Here is a 21,357-nt window from a genome sequence, read left to right on the forward strand (position 1 = left end):
CCACAAAATATCTTTTACTTCTACAAAGCTACCATTCCTGGAGATATTTCATGTAGCTGGAAGTATTTTTATGTAGGTATTGTATCGGAATGCGTATAAGTATCGAAAATCAATAATCGAAAAATTCCGATTAAAGAAGTATGTCTGATTTGAACCAAAGTTAACACTTTTATATAGCCTAACACCACAAATGCATTTGAGAAGGTTTATCTACGCACAAGTAGAAAGGCATAGCTTATACAATCAAATGTAGATCCTTCTTGCAATTGGATTGGAGTATTGCTGCCACATCTGAGATGGGAGTGTTTTTATGCATGTATTGCATCGGTCATCATATTCAAGATACTCGTCGCCGCTATAAAATTTCCTAAACAGTCATTGTGCTGTGCATAACCCTTTGTTTATATTGCGAGCTATTTCAGCAACTTTTCGGCCTAGCTTTAATTGAAACAAGAAAATTGTACAAATTTGCTTTATTTCCATATTGTATTGAATATTATGAAAAGAAGATATAATTGCTTTGAAACTAGTGTAATTTAAATCATTAGAGAGAGAGAGAGAGAGAGAGAGAGAGAGAGAAAACGCTCTTTTAAAATGGCCTATAAAGTTAAGGTATCATCACGATAACTTATTGGAAAATACATCATTTGAAATCAAAAGTAAAAATTCCACAAGAACCTTCTTGTCCACCTAATATTTAAATTCATGTTAAAAAATATATTCTATTTCGAATGTAATTTTCTATTTGAATATAAAAATAACTCGATATATAATTCGAGATCCGTGTAGGCAAAATGTTGGAGTGACTTAACTGAAAAGCAGTGTTTTGTGAAACTTGTAGCTCTAAGAATTCTTTTTTAGTTAATTCACTCGTACATTTTGCCTGCGCGGATATCGAATTATTTGAAGGACCATTCCTTTTAATACTTTGAAAGTAATGTCAACCAAATTACATGCTCTGGATTTTACCTCCCAGCCTAGAATATACTATTAAAAACCCGCAATCACCAGTATTCATTGGATTTTATAACGGTTCCTGTATATTCATTATTTCAACCTTGCTATCCTTTTTACAAATAATTTTCAATCTATATAAGAAGAATTCACAATTACTCATATCCATTTTACTAACAACAATTCCTTTGATGATGGGAGCAATTTATTGGACATTCAGGAGGCAAGGGAAATACTTTAATTTTTATCAGTACTCCGTTATCAAACAACAAATTTTGTTGTAATTATACATAATTTATCTCAAAATTTACATTTAATTTATTGCTCTATCTTACATAATGAATTTTCTTTATCTGCCCGGTATCGTCTTATAAATATTGATACTAATATATATTTGGACTTTTTGTTTACAATATTATACAATCTGTATTCTTACGGCACTTCAGTAATTCATCTAAATCACCCATATATATTAGGTTTTTTTTTAGAAAAAAGAAATCCAGCAGAGTGCTCATTTATAAGGAAAATCCTAAAATAAGAGCGTATTTTCATTGATTGAGATTTGAAAACAACTCATCTCAAAAATACAGACAATTACTATAAGAGCGTATTTACATTTTAATTGAAATGATTAAATATGGATATCTAAAACGGTCTTAATTATCGGGTTTGAAACTGACGGTATCAATGACTTGTCGCATCTAAAAACTTTCTGTAAACATATATATATATATATATATGATTGTTGAGCTGGATTAAATCCGACGATATGAAATAAAATGGAGGTGGAAGGACCTGGATACTCAACGTTTCGCCCGATCTATGCGGGCTTCTTCAAGAGGGATGGTCATTGACGAGAGAGTCGGAGGATTGGGGCTATATATAATGATGGGGGAGAGCAGCGTGTTTTCCTTATGTAAATTAGATGTCATATATACATGTATATACATTTTATGAGAGAAGAACTAATTAGAGTAAACTAGTGTAGTGGATTACGTCTAAAAGATAAAATATCGTAGAGATTAAAAATTGTGTTTGGAAATATAGCGGTGATAGATTAAATAAATAAAATGACACGAGATTACGAAAGAATTTTTTTTTTTTTTTTTTTTTTTTTAAATTAGAAATAATTGAATTGGGATAAAATAGCGCAGTAACTTAAAAGCACTAAAAATTTACCATAACCGAAACCGAGACCATTCCTTAAATAGCCAGATACACAACAGACAATTAACATTACCAACTAATAAAAACAACGACACAATATATAAGAACCTAAATAAGACAGGCATTCAAATAACAAAACTAAACTCTTTAACAATTAGGGATCTAACACGTAAAATTATAACTAACACCAACATTAACACCAAAGCCGGAATATATTCCATACCCTGCCTTGATTGTGGAAAAATATACGTAGGAGAAACTCAACGTAATTTAAATAAAAGAATATATGAACACAAAAGAGATGTAAAAAACAACAATACACTCAACGCCATATTTTGTCACATCATGGAAAACGACCACCATTTTGATTTTAACAAAGCAACTTTCCTTAAACACATACATAACAGATCCACACGACGTTTAATTGAGTCAGCTATAATCTCCCATTCCAGCAATATAATTAAGCAAAGAAAAGGTTTTTTCCACGTTGCTCCCTTTCTGTCGAAAATAATTATCAAAGAAAACAACTTAGACACCGGTTAAACGCGAAAAAAAAAAAAAAAAAAAAAAAAAAAAAAATTCGTAATTTCACTTAATTTTATTTTTATTTCACTTATTTACTGTATTTTATCATTATCTATTTTTAGACTCCATTTTATCACCTCCTATTCTTATTTTTAGATACCATCTTTTAAGTTACTGCGCTATTTTATCCCAATTCAATTATTTCTAATTTAAAAAAAAAAAAAAAAAAAAAAAATTCTTTCGTAATCTCGTGTCATTTTATTTATTTAATCTATCACCGCTATATTTCCAAACACAATTTTTAATCTCTACGATATTTTATCTTTTAGACGTAATCCACTACACTAGTTTACTCTAATTAGTTCTTCTCTCATAAAATGTATATACATGTATATATGACATCTAATTTACATAAGGAAAACACGCTGCTCTCCCCCATCATTATATATAGCCCCAATCCTCCGACTCTCTCGTCAATGACCATCCCTCTTGAAGAAGCCCGCATAGATCGGGCGAAACGTTGAGTATCCAGGTCCTTCCACCTCCATTTTATTTCATATATATATATATATATATATATATATATATATATATATATATGTATATTTCAAAAGTTAAATCTCCTATTTTTTGTTTTAGAGCTAATTGTTTTAGAAGTGATCAGACGGAGATGGTAGAATTAAGACCAGCGACTTTTTGATGTTCAAGTTTTTATCTTCTTTTTATAGTCGTTAGCATTCTTAATGCCCTTTTTATTAGCGATGAACGATGGCTGTTCATGGGTGTACGGAGCATACATTGTCACTCAATGGTCGTTGTAAATTTAAAGTTTACTATTTGTTGTTTTTAACTCTAAAGATTGGCGAGCAAGGAAGACAAGAATGGTACCATAAAAAACAAGGGACATTTTGTTCTCCAAAAATTATTTTTCTACATAGTCCCTATCATTCTCACTTTACTTTTGCCAGGAATTCCGACGCAAATCCAAGACAGGGGTTGCATTTTTAGAGTATGAGACCGTCAATATCTGCAACAATGAGATGAAATATTCAGATAAGAAATGCTAGTGTTCAGTCATAATAAGAATAAAATTTTCAATTCCCTCTGATCCATTCGGGCGGAATAAATAGCGAGTAGGAATTTTACCCTACACTGATGATTGTGTACGCATGAAACACTAGTGTCTGTAGGTAGAAATTAATATTATTTATTTATACTTATCAAGCCGTTTAAGAATTCTTCAGAATAGGCACTTTCTGCGGAGTTATAACTAAGGCAATAAACTGGCGTCTGTGAAATATTCAGAACTTCCTCTCGTGCAAACAATCTAAGATTATCATTTGTATTCGTCTGAATTCGGCGTTTAAAAGTTCTTAATTTCATTCATTCCCATGGCAATTGTTTAGTGGCTCTGAGGTAGAGGCTCGACAAATGATGCAAAAGATAACTGGTTCGAATCTCACAATCTGCAAGAATTATTACCCTACATTGATGATTGCGTAAGTGTATAATACTAGTGTCTGTAGGTAAAAATAAATAATAAGTATTATAAGTTCATTAGAAATAGTTCCTTCGGACAGAGAGATACTACAGCTACTACACTTTGGTTCAAGCCAGAAGGCAAAAAAGTGATGCTTGGATTAATCTAACATTTAATTCATGAAATTCATCCAACCTGTTACCTTCAAATCCCATGAGAGTATCTTATGAATCATAATTCTTTATTGATCTGCTGAGCCCGACATTGGCAGTTTGCGAACGATCTATTTGAATTGTGTCGGTTTTGTAGTAGCATAAAATCACAGTTTGCGGCAACATATCACTTGTGACCTTTGAAGAAACCGGGAAACTTAAACGAACCGTTTAAAAATGCAGATAAGTGTCGATTACGACGATCTTCGAATAATAAATCTAAAAAGAAAAAAATTAAACTATTTATTTTATGCACAAATTTAGAGGGATCAAGTTTTCTATTATAGTTTCATTGCAAAGCAAATATCTGAGTTTAAAATCAGTAAAAACCGTAATCTCTAATGTAAGTACAACGAAGAGTATGTTTTGCATAGATATCTTGACCCAGTCGTCATTTTATAGTGACTGACCTCCCCGCCCCTTTGATTGTCATTTTTGTTCAATAATTCATTTTCAATTAAAGGTGCTTGCGCAGTTCAAGGACCCTGCTATCTTTTAGATAGAGTTTTCTTATATTACGGTATTTTTTATGTTTCTGAATTTTTACAATAAGGAATGATAATTCCTATTATTTGGATTCATCGGACTACTGTTCTCATCGTGACAGTTATTATTTCTCACAACCCCTAATCAGTCATAGCTTACGGAATTAGAGAATGATACTACCATGGATTAAATAAAGGTTCGCGTTAAAAATTACCTGCAGATTCCCGAATTCGACAGAAATTTTCCTGTGTTGGAAAAGATACACATGAAGAAGGTCAGGGTAACCTCGACCGACACCTTGTACGAATAACACACAGGAAGAAGCTGTAGTTCAGATAATCCAAACAATACGACAGTATCTTATTTGTTCATTAAATTTTAAGGTGAAATTCAAATTAGTTAGCAAAGTCCTCACCCTATGTTAAGAATGGCTTTTAAAATAATAATGTTATTATTTCCACACGGTCCGTACACTGCAGATATATCCAATTTAATTGAATTATTCTATTTTTACTTTGTGTTTTCTTTCGAACCCGTAAAAATTCATTTGTTCGGATGTTGGACCCTTTATACGATCCAACAGCCTCGTCAGACCTTACAAAAATGGTTGTTAGTATTTTGAAGAAGTGTTTTAGAGGAAATAAGAGGAAAAAAGGGGGGTAAGAGATAACAAGGGGGAGGGAGACGGGTATCGACAATATTTAAGTTTTGAAGATTTAAATACATTAGATTGTAGTGTGTGTGGGGGTAGCAGCTTCAGGTAGGCGTGGTTGGAGATATATGGATATAAGGAGGGGTAGGGGGAGAGGATGGCAAAAGAAAGGGGGGGGTAAAGGGAGGAGGGGGAAGAATTTTTTTAGGTTTTAAAATTTTGACATTTTTTGGTTGTTTAGTCAGGTATATGAAGTAGATGAGAGAGAGAAAGAGAGAAGGAGAGAGAGAAAGGGAGAGAGAAAGGGAGAGAGAGAAAGGGTTTGTGTAAGTGTCATATGTGTTTCACAAGTAAAAGGTTTCATTTAGATTACCATTAGTTGGCTTGTTCGTTTCAGTTGAGGATGAGTTGTTTTTAGGTAGTTAAGGGTTAATATACGCGCCAACGCACGCGCAAATACGCATACATACAGATACATATATATGTACATTTCTACACATCCAGATACAGACACATACACACATATACATATATATAAACAATGTATATGCAGACATACATGCATCTATATACAGACATACACACAACTCCTATACACATATACATAAACATACATATATGCATATATATATGTACATATACGCACACCTACATATATACATATAGGTGGAGAGATAGATCTCCAGTAAGAAGTAGATGTACATATACATGCATACATACACACACATGTACGCACATACACTTATATACGATTATATAAATATACATATTCAAAAAATATAAATATGCATATATAGATATATAGACATATAGACATGTGTATATTCATATTAAGTAAACAAAGTAAAGTTAGGATAAATAAATAAATAAAAAATGAAAAAAAATAAATAAACGGATGTAGTTAATAATGCGAGGTTAGGTAGACGCATTGTAAGATATGTTCAAAATACATGTTGGCTTAACATTTAGGGGCCTGTATTGATTTGCTTTGCTTATTGGATAAGCATGAAGTTATAGTGTCTAGAAACATTTTTTAGGGATCAAGATAAAAGTAAGGATGAAGATAGGAATAGACAGAGAATAAATTAATAGATTGAGATATTAAAAAAAAGTTAAAAAAGGGGGTATAAAGGTTTAAAGGTAAAAGGTTATAAGAGTGGCCGTTAAGTTAAAATGAGTCAGGGGTTCTTGTAGTTCCATTAAGTTCATATATATATGAGTTGAGCTCCTAACATAGTGCTTTGGGCAGTGGTTATGCTTGACTTTATTTTCAGTGTCAAATGTTTTGTGGATACAACCATATATACACATACAAACACATACATGCATATAAACTAAGACAAAATTATACCTGTATACATATGCCCACCCATGCACACACATATATACACACATATATAGACACTAATACCCAGATGCACGCATACGCATACCTGTGCACATAGATATAGATATACAAATATATATTCATGTAAAAATATACATATTGATATATAGACAGACAGACATCATGTTATATATATATATATATATATATATATATATATAACAGTATGTCTGTCTGTCTGTCTCCACATTTCCAAGCTCTCTCTCTTCCGAAACTAAAAGTCGCAGAGCGAGGCTAGGTGCCTCAAATGATTGCATTTTATGAAGTGTTCTTTTATGGGTTTTTAGTCGGTTGAAATAGTTTTTAAGGGGGCTGATAAAGGTTAAAATTGAAAAAAATCGTTATAAATTTTAAACATCCATTTTAGTTTCTTCTTAATTAGTTCAAATGCGAGTCAGATTAGTCCATTGTTATCGTCAACAGCTTTGAATGGTACAGTTTTGCTTCCGGTTTCGATTCTAGCTGATAGCACCCAAATACTTTTTTTATACTTTTAAAACCACGACTCTATACTCAATACATGCAAAATTTAAACAAATTAAAATATCATATTTAAGTGCATTTGACGACCGGGCACAGTCGCCCCCCCCTGCCGGTATACATATGAAAACCACTTATTGCGCACTTTATACGCCTTTTATCATTTTAGCGTAATACAAAATTCTGTGTAAATCAAATGGAGTACTGTGCGAGTAGCGGCTATTGTTTCTATAAAGCATTGTTAGATATCATTGCCAACGTCGTCCGTTCTCTGGTCAGTTGGATAGAGCTTTCGAATCGATGCTAATTTGTTCCATCTCAGACTTGAGATAGGTAATAATCGAACCACATTGAGTAGCTATGATACAGCGAAACAGTCTATTTTTAAATGACAATATATACGTACATATATATAGAGAGAGAGGAGGAGAGAAAGAGAGAGAGAAAGCGATAGAGAAAACGAGAGAGAGAAAGAATAGGGGCTCGGTTATATGATATACTTAGTCTAACTTAGTTTAGCTATAACCGTGAATGAGAATGCTGCATGATCTCGAATGCGGAAAATCATGAAAGAGGATGCAGGATATATTTGTGTATTGGTAAAAGTCACTTTCTGTGTCTATGAAGAATCTGATTTCGACCAGCCTGTACTCTTAGCGAAGGTGATACCTGAAAGGTTAAGAGCTCCCATGCATAGATATTTATCAAAGTAGACAGCAGAGTCTATAGAAGCAGAAAGAGAAATTGATTACCTGAACGCTTCGGCCATAACATTAGCAGGTGGTGCAACTGAATTGCTTATTGGCCACTGAATAATTTAGAATACGATGTTGAAATCAGCAGGAGTTTGGCGGCTGTCAATAGCCAGACGCTGTCGATGAAGAACAACGAATGATTGCGAACATAAGGTTAGTTGACCCGAACAATAACTGTGACACACGCATCACATATATATATATATATATATATATATATATATATATATATATATATATATATATATACGTAGCGATGAATGTGGAATATTGTGAGGGGAATGAGTCGACATTGGTATCCCAGATACAGAAACAAAATCCCTGCTTAATAAACTAGATCCAGAGCATAGCAATTTCTCGGGTCTCATGTTAATCATCTTTCTTTCACAGCGGAATAATGTGACAAAAGGATAAAAAAGTGTGAATTAAAGAGCCAGCACCCTAAAGTATTATCACTCAGATCTGACAAAATGCCTCAGCAACTCCGTCGGTATTCCTCAGTAATAAAGGTGCCTCGGACAATTTGCAAAAATGAAAGAAAAAAACCCCAACTCAATCCCCAAAAACGAAGGTAAATCCTGCCTGGGCGAACTATTAGAACTGCAGTGGATCAGACACATGCCGCAATGAACAGGGCATGAACTATTTCAACAATGGCCTATATTCTCTTGGCTTTGCTGCCATGGCAAAACTCTTGTTTGAAGGTTTCATTTCTTGAAATTCCGGAAATAGCAGGAATCAGTAGATGCTACCTAGGCATAGAATAGTAACGTACAAATATATTACGGCTAAAATAAAAATAAATAACAGGTTCCAGTAGCTGACCGATCTAAAAGGACGTTGACCTTGGACAGTATTAACTGGATGACGATTTGAGATGACTAGATATTGCGAGTGAGGGAATCTACTCATGGATATGAACAAAGTAGACCCGGCGACAGTAGTATCCTGTAATAAAGATATGGTTTTGACTATGTCACCTAACGCTAGAAAATCGAGAAAAGTAGCGAACCTGAAAGTATTTTAGAGTAAGAAAGACATATATATACACACGTACACATACCGAGCAGGTATACATACACCCAAGTCCTATAGGATGATATTTATTAAATAAATAAATATATATATATATATATATATATATATATATATATATATATATATATATATATATTACGGCTTTGCGCGGGCGGAAAATACGTTAAAATATGATATTTTGATTTGTCTAGATTTCATATATATTATAGAGTCGTTTTTTTTACATGGGGGTCACCACTTATCAAGGCCCGAAGGCCACTCAGGGATAAGGGTTATTGCGTGTACAGTAATCAATGAGATAGTATTGTAATAATCATTAGTATTTGGGGTTTTGATAGAGTGTCTTACTTAAGGGGGCGGTTTGTCAGGAGAATGTTTATGTTGGACTTGAAGCCATCCAAGTTGTAGTCAGGTGGGATACAGGCAAGCGGCAGAGAGTTCCACTGGCGTGCAGTTCTAAGAAAGAAGCTTTTCTCATGGAATCTACGTTTGGATTTAAGCACAGATAAAGAGTGGGGAAAATTATTGACAGTAGTTTCAGCCAAACGAGTGTTTCTCGTAAAAGATTGGCGAGGGGGGAGAGGGATTGGAGCTCAGACGAGCACCTGCCATGGAAATAATGATAAAACAAAGACAGGCTTGCAACGTCTCTTCTGTGGGAGAGAGGTCGCAGGGAAGAGAAAAGGGCATCCCCCACTAAGCCACGAAGTCTATTTTGTACTCTATCAAGGCAGGATAGGCTGTTTTAGCAGCTCCTGCCCAGATGTGGCAGCAGTACTCCATCCTTGAACGTACTTGGCTTTTATACAAATAGAGAATTGCATCAGTAGTGAGATATCTTCTGGAGCGGTAGAAGGATTTCACCATTTTCCCAGCGACAACAGATTTGATGTACGTGTTCCATTTTAGATCAGGAGTAAATGTCAAACCCAGAAGCTTGTCAAAACATGGAGCCTCCCCAAGACGAGAGCCATCCATTTCAATTGATGCCAGATGGGGATCAGAATGTTGATGATGTAAAGATAAAAGCTTGGTTTTGGATGAATTAAAAGTGACCAGCCACCTCTTCCCCCATTGTACCACGTGCTCAAGATCAGAGGAGAGAGAATTAGAGAGAACTTTGTGTCATTTACGGCCTTTGATGTGTTGCCATAGATGGTCGTGTCAGCATAGATGTAAACGAATGATTTAAGTATGTGTTTTGGGAGATCATTGATGTAGATAAGGAAGAGAGTTGGACCCAGGATGGACCCCTGAGGGACTCAATCATTAATACTGTGGGCCTCTAATTTCTGAGTCGTGATTTAAAAATATATTTTTCTAGTACCATCGGTTAGAATCGAAATTGAAACTGCAACATTCTAAGCTGGTGACGTTACCACATTACCAACGTGACACGTATATTTACTGATTAAAAATAAAAAAAATATGTAATATGAATGCACAAAATGTATAACGATTTCTTCGTATTTTTGACTCCTTAAAAACTTTTACCCTGCTAAAGACCTGGAAGTGGGATTTCGAAATATAATTATCTAAACTAAAATCCAAGTAATTGCATGTAACCAACGCACCATACTATTCAATTTTAACACATATAATTGCTTATCTGATAGTGAAAGACGATCTTGGGATATTTTGTATTAATGAAGAAATGCGATGTTTCTTTTTAAATCAGTATTAAGAAAATGTTCCCACAGTACTGAGCTGGAATAAATATTCTTAAGGCAATGGCACGAAGTAAGATTTTATTGCAAAGAACATGGTGCAACAATAGTAAATACGAATTAGCTAGTTCAATCAAATATTAGTTTTTCATGTGTATTGCTATATGAGTCTAATTTAGTGTTTTACTAACATTATTATGTAAATAATATAGATCGTTTCTAATGCGATGTGGATATTTTTTCATCAAGTCTCTTCATTAGTACAGTATAATAGCACCAACTTCGAAGTTATTAAATAATACCAAGATTAAACTATATTACACCCTCAGTGATGCATAAATTCTTTAGGAGATGGAAGGCTCTGAAATGATAAGTATAGTTCACATAATAGTGTGCATATATATATATATATATATATATATATATATATATATATATACTTTTTTATTACATTTTCACCCCAACAAGGCAAATCGCCACTTTGGTGTAGGGGGCTACTATCAGGGGCAACAACTACTGGGTTACTATGTAGGGATTTGGGCAGCTAGATGTCGGTTCACGTTACACTTGAACTTCTGCATGTCACTACGTATATATATATATATATCACTCAGGTCTGACAAAATGTATATATATATATATATATATATATATATATATAGAGAGAGAGAGAGAGAGAATGAAGGAGGAAGAATGATATGGGTATTTTGGGTAGACAAATACCGTATTAAATAGAGCGATAATAATATCTACAAGAATAGGACGAAATGTAAGTTTCCAGAGTGTCAAATTGAAACAATGAAGCATGCTTTAAAAAACAACGCTTGGATTACCACTGGGTCTTTTTTCCACATTTGTGGATTCTCATGTGTCTACTCCTGTAAATACGATAATCCATTCATTGAAAATGCTATTTATTTAGCTAAAACATAGATATCGATGAAACAGAAACCCTATCCTTAAAAATATACTTATTGTGAATATATCATTAAAAAAATCCGTGTATGTGTGCGTATTTTACTCTTAATTATTTGATGCTTCGTGTGGCCCTGACAAGCCAGACTCCAGTTTGACTTGAACGGCAACTATTTAGCATTTTGTCTAATAGGGTATCGTGTGTAGTTGATCAGCGAGATGTTTCTTCCTTTCATATTTCTACTATGCACGTTAGTACAGCTAGAGAAGAAGGAAATAAGAAAGGAATTTCAAAGTTTAGCATTTTTTTTTACAAAGTGATCACCACTTATCAAGGCCCGGAAGCCACTCAGGTATAAGGGTTATTGCAAGTACATTACATTAGTGTGGAGATTTGATGAAGTGTTTACTTAAGGGGGCGGTTCATTAGGAATTTGTTAACGTTGGACTTGAAGACATTCAAGTTGTAGTCCGGTGGGAAGCAGGCAGATGGAACAGAGTTCTACAGGCGTGCAGTTCTAAGAAAGAAGCTTTGTTCATGGAAATTCATTCTATAGAAATAAACTATTCGGGCAAAACTTTCTCACATCTAGGGAGCTCAACAGTAGAGGAGTGAGATTTTGCTGCTTGACAGGCCAGTTGAGAGTAATTTTATCAGAGTACCTTCCATTAAAATACTTATAAAACAAACATAATGGTTACAACATTGAGGCGATGAGACAGAGGTTGGAGTTTATTTGATAGTGAGCGACGTATCAAATTTTTTTTAAACATTGTATGAGAGAGAGAGAGAGACTAGTGGTAGATGCACCAGCCCAGATGTAGTAACAATGCCCAATGCATGGGTGACTTGTAGCTTTGTAAAGACATAGAATACTCTCTAGTGTGAGAAATGTTTTAGCAATTCACTTACTAATGCTGTGTCTTGTTGGGTGAGGTGAAATGCTCTTTTGAAATCCTACCTAATGACGCACCCTTTAATAACAAGTCACATGAACTCAACACCAGATTTGCTCGAAGACATGTAAATTCTCACTTGCTAAGTCATAACAATCGTCGTAACACCATCGTTCTACATTCACTGCAACCGAATGTAACCGCCGACATCGGCAGGTGTGAAATTCAATCAATCTTCATGATCACCTTCTGGACTTGAGTGTCTTCTGCAAGCGGGTTATAGCAATTCTCCTCAATTATTTAATTCATATTATATAACACTGCAACGCTTATTGGGCAAACATAGAATTGAATTAAATCAGTTCTATTATAAAAAGAAATAAACATTTTTGAAAGGCAAGTTTTATGTTCAGTAAAACCAATTCATATAATAATGAAAGAATTTTTAAATTTCATATAAAAACAATTAACATTAGTTTAAAATCAACGTGATATTTAACAGCACAATCATAGATCGGTCTTATTCTAATGATTGCCAACTAATTGAGTCTAAAAGCCACACAAGGATAATAGTTAAGTATATTATCAGTTGAGTGATGAAGCAGTAGTATGTAAGTATTGAACATTTACTGATTGTTTGGGAAGTAAATAAAGAGAAATAGTGAATGTTACTGACAGACAATGATCAAATATGCATAAAATATCGGGGATAAATTTTCAAAGAAATCAATCAAGGCAAGGCATGAAACCACTGGATGTAAGCAACTAACAAGAACGAAATATAATAATTACAAAAATAGGAGATGCCTATTTGCTTTACTCTTGAAAATACAAAAGAAAGCTTCTTTCTTAGAACTGCACGCCTGTGGAACTCTGTTCCGTCTGCCTGTTTCCCACCTGACTACAACCTGGATGTCTTCAAGTCCAACGTAAACAAATTCCTGATGAACCGCCCCCTTAAGTAGACAGTTTATTAAATCTCCACACTAACGTACTGTACTTACAATAACCCTTATCTTTGAGTGACTTCCAGGCCTTGATAAGTGGTGACCACCTTGTAAAAAAAATGCATGGGAAGAAAATAGTTAGCAAGAAAAAGAATACCATAAATATGCAGTTCATGGAGAGAAGCTACTAGATTAGGACGCTATATTACAATTATGTATCAAACGAGCGAGCGAGCGAGAGAAAGAGAGAGAGTGAGTGAGAGAGAGAGAAAGAGAGAGGGGGATAAAGGGTAATGAGAGGTAGCATATGTTTGCAATTGTTTATAAAAAATCTTGACTTCCAGATTATTTTACCTAGGGACTTCTTGCATGAATATCAATAAATTAAACTTCAAATGATTCATTTGACGCGAAATAATTTGTAAAATCATTAAATTTAAAAGTGATTAAAACTGCAATGGAAGCTTTGTGTGGCCAGGCAGTCGCCTGCGAGATCAAGAATTGTGTTTTTGTACGTTGTTATAACGACCTTTCTTTGATTAACTTGTTTGTAGAGAAGGATTACTTTGGGTTGTTAACTCGTGCGTAATTGGCGATATTATTTATTTTCTTTTGTTTCAAGTTATAATCTTTATCTTAAAAATTTAAACATGTAAACATGACATTAAGTTATTTTAATCTTTGATACTTACGTATGATGTGATGATGATCATGTTGATGATCATCATCATTATTGAATTGAGCCGTCAGTTAGTCGGGTCAGGCACAAGCAAACACACTGGATAGAATACTAGAAAATTGGCTTATAAGAAAGCTGGGATGTTCTATTATGATCGTATGGTCAGGTTTATTGTCTGAGTACTGATCGGCTACTAATTCACAAATCGATAATAGATTAGGAACAAATTTTCGTGAATTAAACAATACCTACATATAAATTATTAGAGTAATTTTATTCTTTAATTATGATCTTAGTAAAAGATTTCCAATATAGATCAAAACTCTCAAAATCTGTAGATGTTCAGTGTAAATGGAGACGCTCTGACATTATTGTAGCTTTTAAGTACGAACTTCCGGCAAAGCCTCGTTTAAAAGTACACTTATATATATTTTAATTCTTGCAGACTTCGTATATATTATTAGAGAGTTAATGTTCTATCGATTTTTATATATTATAAAAGTACGATTTCAAAAATAAAAAATATATCCATATGATTTGGTTGCATTAGTTTAAATCAAAACAAAAATAAAACACACACACGCGCACACACACACATATATATATATATATATATAACTTAGTTCCTTCAACCATAATTGACACCGAAACCAAAACTTATGAAAAGTTTTTGATAAAATTATTTTAAAAAATGATTACTGGAGTGACATCAGTTATAATCAAAATGGAAACCGAAACCAAAACTTATGAAGAATTCTTGTTATTTATGACAAGAAATGAAAGTACATAACAATTATATTATCCGGATGCAAGCGTGACGCAGAAAATAACACACGCTTTCGTGTATATATATATATATATATATATATATATATATATATATATATATATATATATATACATACATATATATATATTAGATATTAAGAGGATATTACAGAGAGATACAAATACCCGTTCACATACACTTTTTCATGATAAAGCGATGACCCAGAATTTGATGGAAATCGAGCAATTGCATCGATAACAGACAACCCCAGACCCAAAGTAGGTTTCGATATGCTGTATCTCATCAGAGACGTGCTCTGACATAGGCGCGAACCCAGGTCGTCACACGCATGAAGTGTGCAATACTGACGACCTAACGGTATGGACCACGGCGCAATCTATTGGCTATGCCTCGATTTTAATTTTTGTATTTTATCTAGTTCTACATTCTACTTTGTGACAAGTCACGCGTCCTATCTAACTAAGATACTGCTTGTATGCAGGCGGTAGATATCACATCTACAAACATTAACTGAAATTAGTCGACTCCCAAGACACAATTTCGGAACAATCTATTTGTTGAGGGACATCACGTCTTTACAAAGGATGAACCGCTTTTTCTACATATATTATATATTAAGAGGATATATATATATATATATATATATATATATATATATATATATATATATATACCCGTTCACATACACTTTTTCATGATAAAGCTAGAACCCAGAATTAGATGGAATCGAGCAATTGCATCGATGTGGCGTAGTCTGTTGTCGATGCAATTGCTCGATTTCATCTAATTCTTGGTTCTAGCTTTATAATGAAAAAAGTGTATGTGAACGGGTATCTATCTATATATATATATATATATATATATATATATATATATACACACACAGTCATTTACACATAGTACTGTTTCTCTGTATCACAGCTCATAAGTGCGGCTAGAGAGGCAACTACTTCAAGCCAGGATCAAAACCGACTGCCCGTACGACAGTCAAGGTTTCTCACCATTATATTAATTGGCTGCTGCTGTGCAGACAATGAATTAACGATGTTTTGACATCGTCCAGATACCTCAGCTCGATTTGTTTACAAAAAGAGCATCGCTTTATACACTAATGGTAATTCTTGTATCACTTCCCAAAATGCTCAACTCAAGATAAGGAGCATTATAGTCATCCACATACAGTACTGTTTCGCTGTATTACAGCTCATCAGTGCGGCTAGACAGGTAACTACTTCAAGCCAGTATCGAAACCCGACACCTCCTAACCATATACATATATATATATATATATATATATATATATATTTGAATTTTCCCCCTTTTCCTTGTACATATATGTGAATTATTCCACGGATTTCAGCCTTTTGGATTATTTTGGACCATCTTCCAATTAGGCTATTTCCTTGGATTTTACTTATGCGAATGGAAATTTAATTAACTTTCTTGGATTTACATTTTTGGATTTTACCGTAATTGGATACTTTACCTTTCGCCAGACAATCCATTTACGTGAAATCACCTTTTTCATCACCATATTACCTCTGCTTCACTTTTTGTTATCAAGTAAGATCTTTGACTTACTTGCAGTTTCATCAAATACTTTCGTATGCGAAATCCGATCCCGCATTTTGCTAATTCCTACTCTCTGATGAGAAGGAAAATATTTTTTCGAAACTCCGCGGATTAAGGATTATACACTTATTAAGTGTTTCCTTTTCAGATTAAATATGTTTTTACCTCTTTTTCAAAGTCTTTTTTTACATGTTTTATTAACTATTTGCTCTTATTATAAGCTCTATCTATTTTTTTATCGAGCTTTTACATCTGGTTGAGATTACTTTATAAATATTAATTCTTTAATATTTATAATATACTTTAGTTTTACCATCTTGGATTATTTTGGTAAATTTAATGGTAATTTTTATTTTATATATACATATATATTTAAATAAGGGGTAGTCACCAACAATGTGTATTTTTTAACATTATTTTATTATTCCGTGTCTTGGTTTTTCATTGAGAATCATGTTTAGATCATTGTATTAATGTTTTTAAATCATTGAAATCGTTTTTAACGCGTTTCACACGTTCTGTGAAGCGTCCTCTTCAGAAATTATTTTCAAAATGTGTTGGAGATGTAAAAATAGCATTTTCGTAGTTCATTTGAAGTGTTTCCAAGAGGTGAAAACGTGTAAGTGTCTATTATTCATTGGAATGTTCAATTTTTATTACTTTTATTGGGCTGTGGTCACTCCTGTGTTGTGTTTCTCTCTCTCTCACTCTCTCTTTCTGCTTGTGTTTTTTCTTTTCCTTTAAGGTAGGATGTGTGTGTGTGTGCGTTTTCTTTTATTGGTTTGAAAATGTGTGTACTGTTTTATAGTATTGTGATTGTTGGTGACTACCCCCTCATTTAAATATACATCTTTCTTTCGTTGGGATTTCTTTAGTAAATTGGCCTATTATAGTTTAAGGCTCCCTTTATGAATAGATACTCCTTATTCTTGATTAATCCTTTGGTATGACTCAACTGATTATTTAACACCAGTTTTCCGGCTTATTAGCGAACACTGTACCTAATGTCAAATAAACAGAAGTAGAATTAATATTTAGCCGTAACTCGAGATTAGGGAGAGGAGTAAAAATACACGGTGAGAGAGCGGGTTGCAATGAGAACAAAATAGTATAAAAAAGAGTATAATATATTACTTTTTCTTTTCTCTTTAATTGTTTTTACATATTTAAATGGCTTTGTAAACTCACTTTTTCTTAACCGAAGCAATCTACTTAAACGTAACTGAAATGTCTTATAGAATCCCTGCACCGAAACAAAATTATATATAATTTACTCATTTTGCGTTCGTCATAGTTCACGTGGTAAATAAAATATTATGTATTTTTAATAACTATTTCCCTAAAAAAATAAAACTCCTTCCTCAAATCTTCGGCAATGCTTAATAATATTCAAAATAGTCGTTCATATTACTCCAACGAGAAGTTTTAATTAACACAAAGAATATTTAGGAATCATCAAATAGGCTCTCAAATGTCTGCTATGTTTTGAATACGCTACTGGAAGATATAAAGATATCTATCTATATAATCACACGCTATGCCGATTTTATGTTCGTGCACACGTTATTACTAGCGGCACTTTTTTTAAAAAAGGGGTCACGCGACCACCGAAATTTAATGCAAAAGTATTTAAAATATTTTTTGCTGTATGGAGTCTGAGACTCGAACTAACGTACATTTCTTGGCTTTTCCGTTAAGAACTAAGGTTAGTATATTTTTCTGTTCAAAGATGGTATAATGATATCTTGGGGGTCGCGTCCGCGCCGGACATCCATAAAATGAAAATATGTAACAAATTTCTACAAGTATTTTGGAGATAGACTCACATAACCGGAAGGATACAACTGTAGAAATTCTATGGGTCCCAATGATATTACAATAACCAAAATATATATTGTACGTTTTAGTAACATTACACACACACACGCGCACACACACACATACGTGTGTGTGTGTGTGTGTGTGTGCGTGGTAGCTTGGTTGAAATCTTCCGATCGGCAAGAATTGTCAGCTCATTCACTGATAATTGCGCAAGCATTAATCACTAGTGTCTGTAAGTATAGAATAATAATTATTATTACATTATAATTATCAAACCCCTGTAACAATACTTAAGGATGGTCACTGTCTTGAAAGTATAAACTAAGAGACAGTCAACTACCGATTATGTAATGTTTACGACTTACGCTCATTCGAACACTCTGCATTATCTAATATCTGCGTCCGAATTGAGCGTTCTTATTTCTATTCATTCTCTTGGCAATTGTTTGGTGGCTTGGAAGTAGAGGCTTAGTAAATGGAATCGAAGATGACTTCGTGGCTTGGTTCGAATCTCTCAACAAGCAGGAATTGTCACCTTCTACACTGATAATTGCGTAAACATGAAACACTAGTGTGTGTAGTATAAAATAATAATTATTATTTATTTATAATTACACACACACACACACACATATATATATATATATATATATATATATATATATATATATTAAATTCTCTTCTGATGTGAAGCATTTAGTTTCGAAATACCATGACCTAAAGGTTTTGTCCTACTCTTTTATTATTCTCCTCGTTAATTATCTGATGATAAAATAAAGTTGTATGTAATTTTAATTCATCGTCTTTATAATATAATTTAATCTTTATAATGTAATTAATCTTTCTCTCTCTCTCCCTCTCTTTATATATATATACATACATATATATATATATACATATACATACATATATATATATATACATATACATATATATATATATACATATACATATATATATATATATATATATATATATATATATATATATAGCTCATCTTACTTCGTGATCATTTGCAGAACCTTAGTATTCTGGGGAACACCGGTTGCGATACGTTGTCATGGAAGGTTGAAAATACATGATTTAATTGTCTTTTTTCTGATTTGTTTATTTGCTTTCGATAACAAACATACACACTATTAGACTATTCATTAAAGGGAAAGTAATGCAACTCTTTTTTATGATAATCTAATAGAAGAAAAAAAAAAAAAAAAAAAAAAACAATAGCGATATAATATCTCAACATGTTCTGCTTTCAAAACTTATTATAATCCATCAGCAGACGAATTAAAGGAAACTTTAGTATATTTGTGCCAAAACCAAAGCGTAGATTCCATGAACAAAGCTTCTTTCTTAGAAGTGCACGCCTGTGGAACTCTTTTCCGTTTGCCTGTTTCCCACCTGACTACAACATAAACAAATTCCTGATGAACAGCCCCCTTAAGTAAAACGCTTTATCAAATCTCCAATACTATATACGATATTATCACATTGATTACTGTACACGCAATAACCCTTATCCCCGAGTGGCTTCCGAGCCTTGATAAGTGGCGACTACCTTATATATATATATATATATATATATATATATATATATATCACAAAATTCCGTCATCTTTAACATGAATAGTGTAGTTCGGATCTAATACACAAATTTCACCCAATAACAACAAAAAAAAAATCATGTATTTATTTGGAGAAAATATGGCTTTATAGAATTATGTCTGAAAAACAAAACATCATAATTCAATGGTGCATAAATTTAGAAAAATGTTAAAAAATTGTCAGTCATTAATATGGAATGAATAGACACGAATAAAGGCTAGCAAAATGTTTTAACTTCAACTAACCATTATAAAAATGGCCATGTTTTGCGTTCCATTAATCGGACGCTGGCGGATAACGGGTTAACAACAACAGGATCACCGTATTCGGATATCACTTAAATGTGTTGTTTTTTAATGATTTTGATTAAAAAGTTTGCAGATTTTCTGCTTGCCTACAAGAGCTCTATGTAACATAGCAATCGTATAATGGTTAGTATGAATTAAAAAATAAGACATTCAAAATATTTATCATCAAATTGAGTCTAATGATAGCATGTTTTTGTAATTTTTTAAAAAAATTCCAGCTTTAACAAATGCACCCCTGACCTTGTCCTTTTCCCTGTAATTCTACTGTCTTCTGTTTCTCCTCAGCGCTACTCTTCTCCAACGTTTTATTATCTTTACTTTGATTTCGACCTTCTTCTTCTACTTTTTCTCTCCTTTTCTTTATTTTGCTTTTCTTCTTCTTCGTCTACCTTTTCTGTCCCCTCTACTCGTGCTACTTCCTTTATTTCGTGCCTTCTTTCTCTTCTACTCCTTACTCCCACTTCGATTTTTTATTTCCCATCCTGTTTCTTCTTTTTCATCTTCTTCTATTACTTCAACTCGTTTTTATTTTACCCCCTTCATTTTTTTCTTTTTCTACTTCTTATTATCATTCTCATATTTTCCTCCTCGTCCCATATCTTTTCAATATCATTCTTCATCTTATCCCTTTTTCTTTCTCATCTTCTCGTTATGTATTTTTATCACCCTCTTACATCTTCCACCCTCCTCCACCTCATCCCCTTCCTACTTCGTCTTAATTCACATGGAATAATGTTAACCATTATCCGTGTTCCCGAGCATTCTTTTTCTCATTTTTGTATTACTATAACACCCCTAACGACATTTTCCTTTCCATTTTTCATTCATTGATAAAAATAAAATCAATGACAAATTACACATTCACACTATTGCATTAAAAAAAAATTCTCTCAATTTTTCGACCGTCAAATAATTTTCAATGCAGCCCACCGGCTAAGATCATTTCAGGACAAATATATAAAACAATAATATAAAGTAGAATTTGATGTCTGAAGCTTCGGAATTTATTTAGAACTACTT

This window comes from Euprymna scolopes, chromosome 3 (assembly GCF_053919585.1).
Source record: "Euprymna scolopes isolate OS-2025 chromosome 3, ASM5391958v1, whole genome shotgun sequence".
Classification (NCBI taxonomy): domain Eukaryota; kingdom Metazoa; phylum Mollusca; class Cephalopoda; order Sepiida; family Sepiolidae; genus Euprymna; species Euprymna scolopes.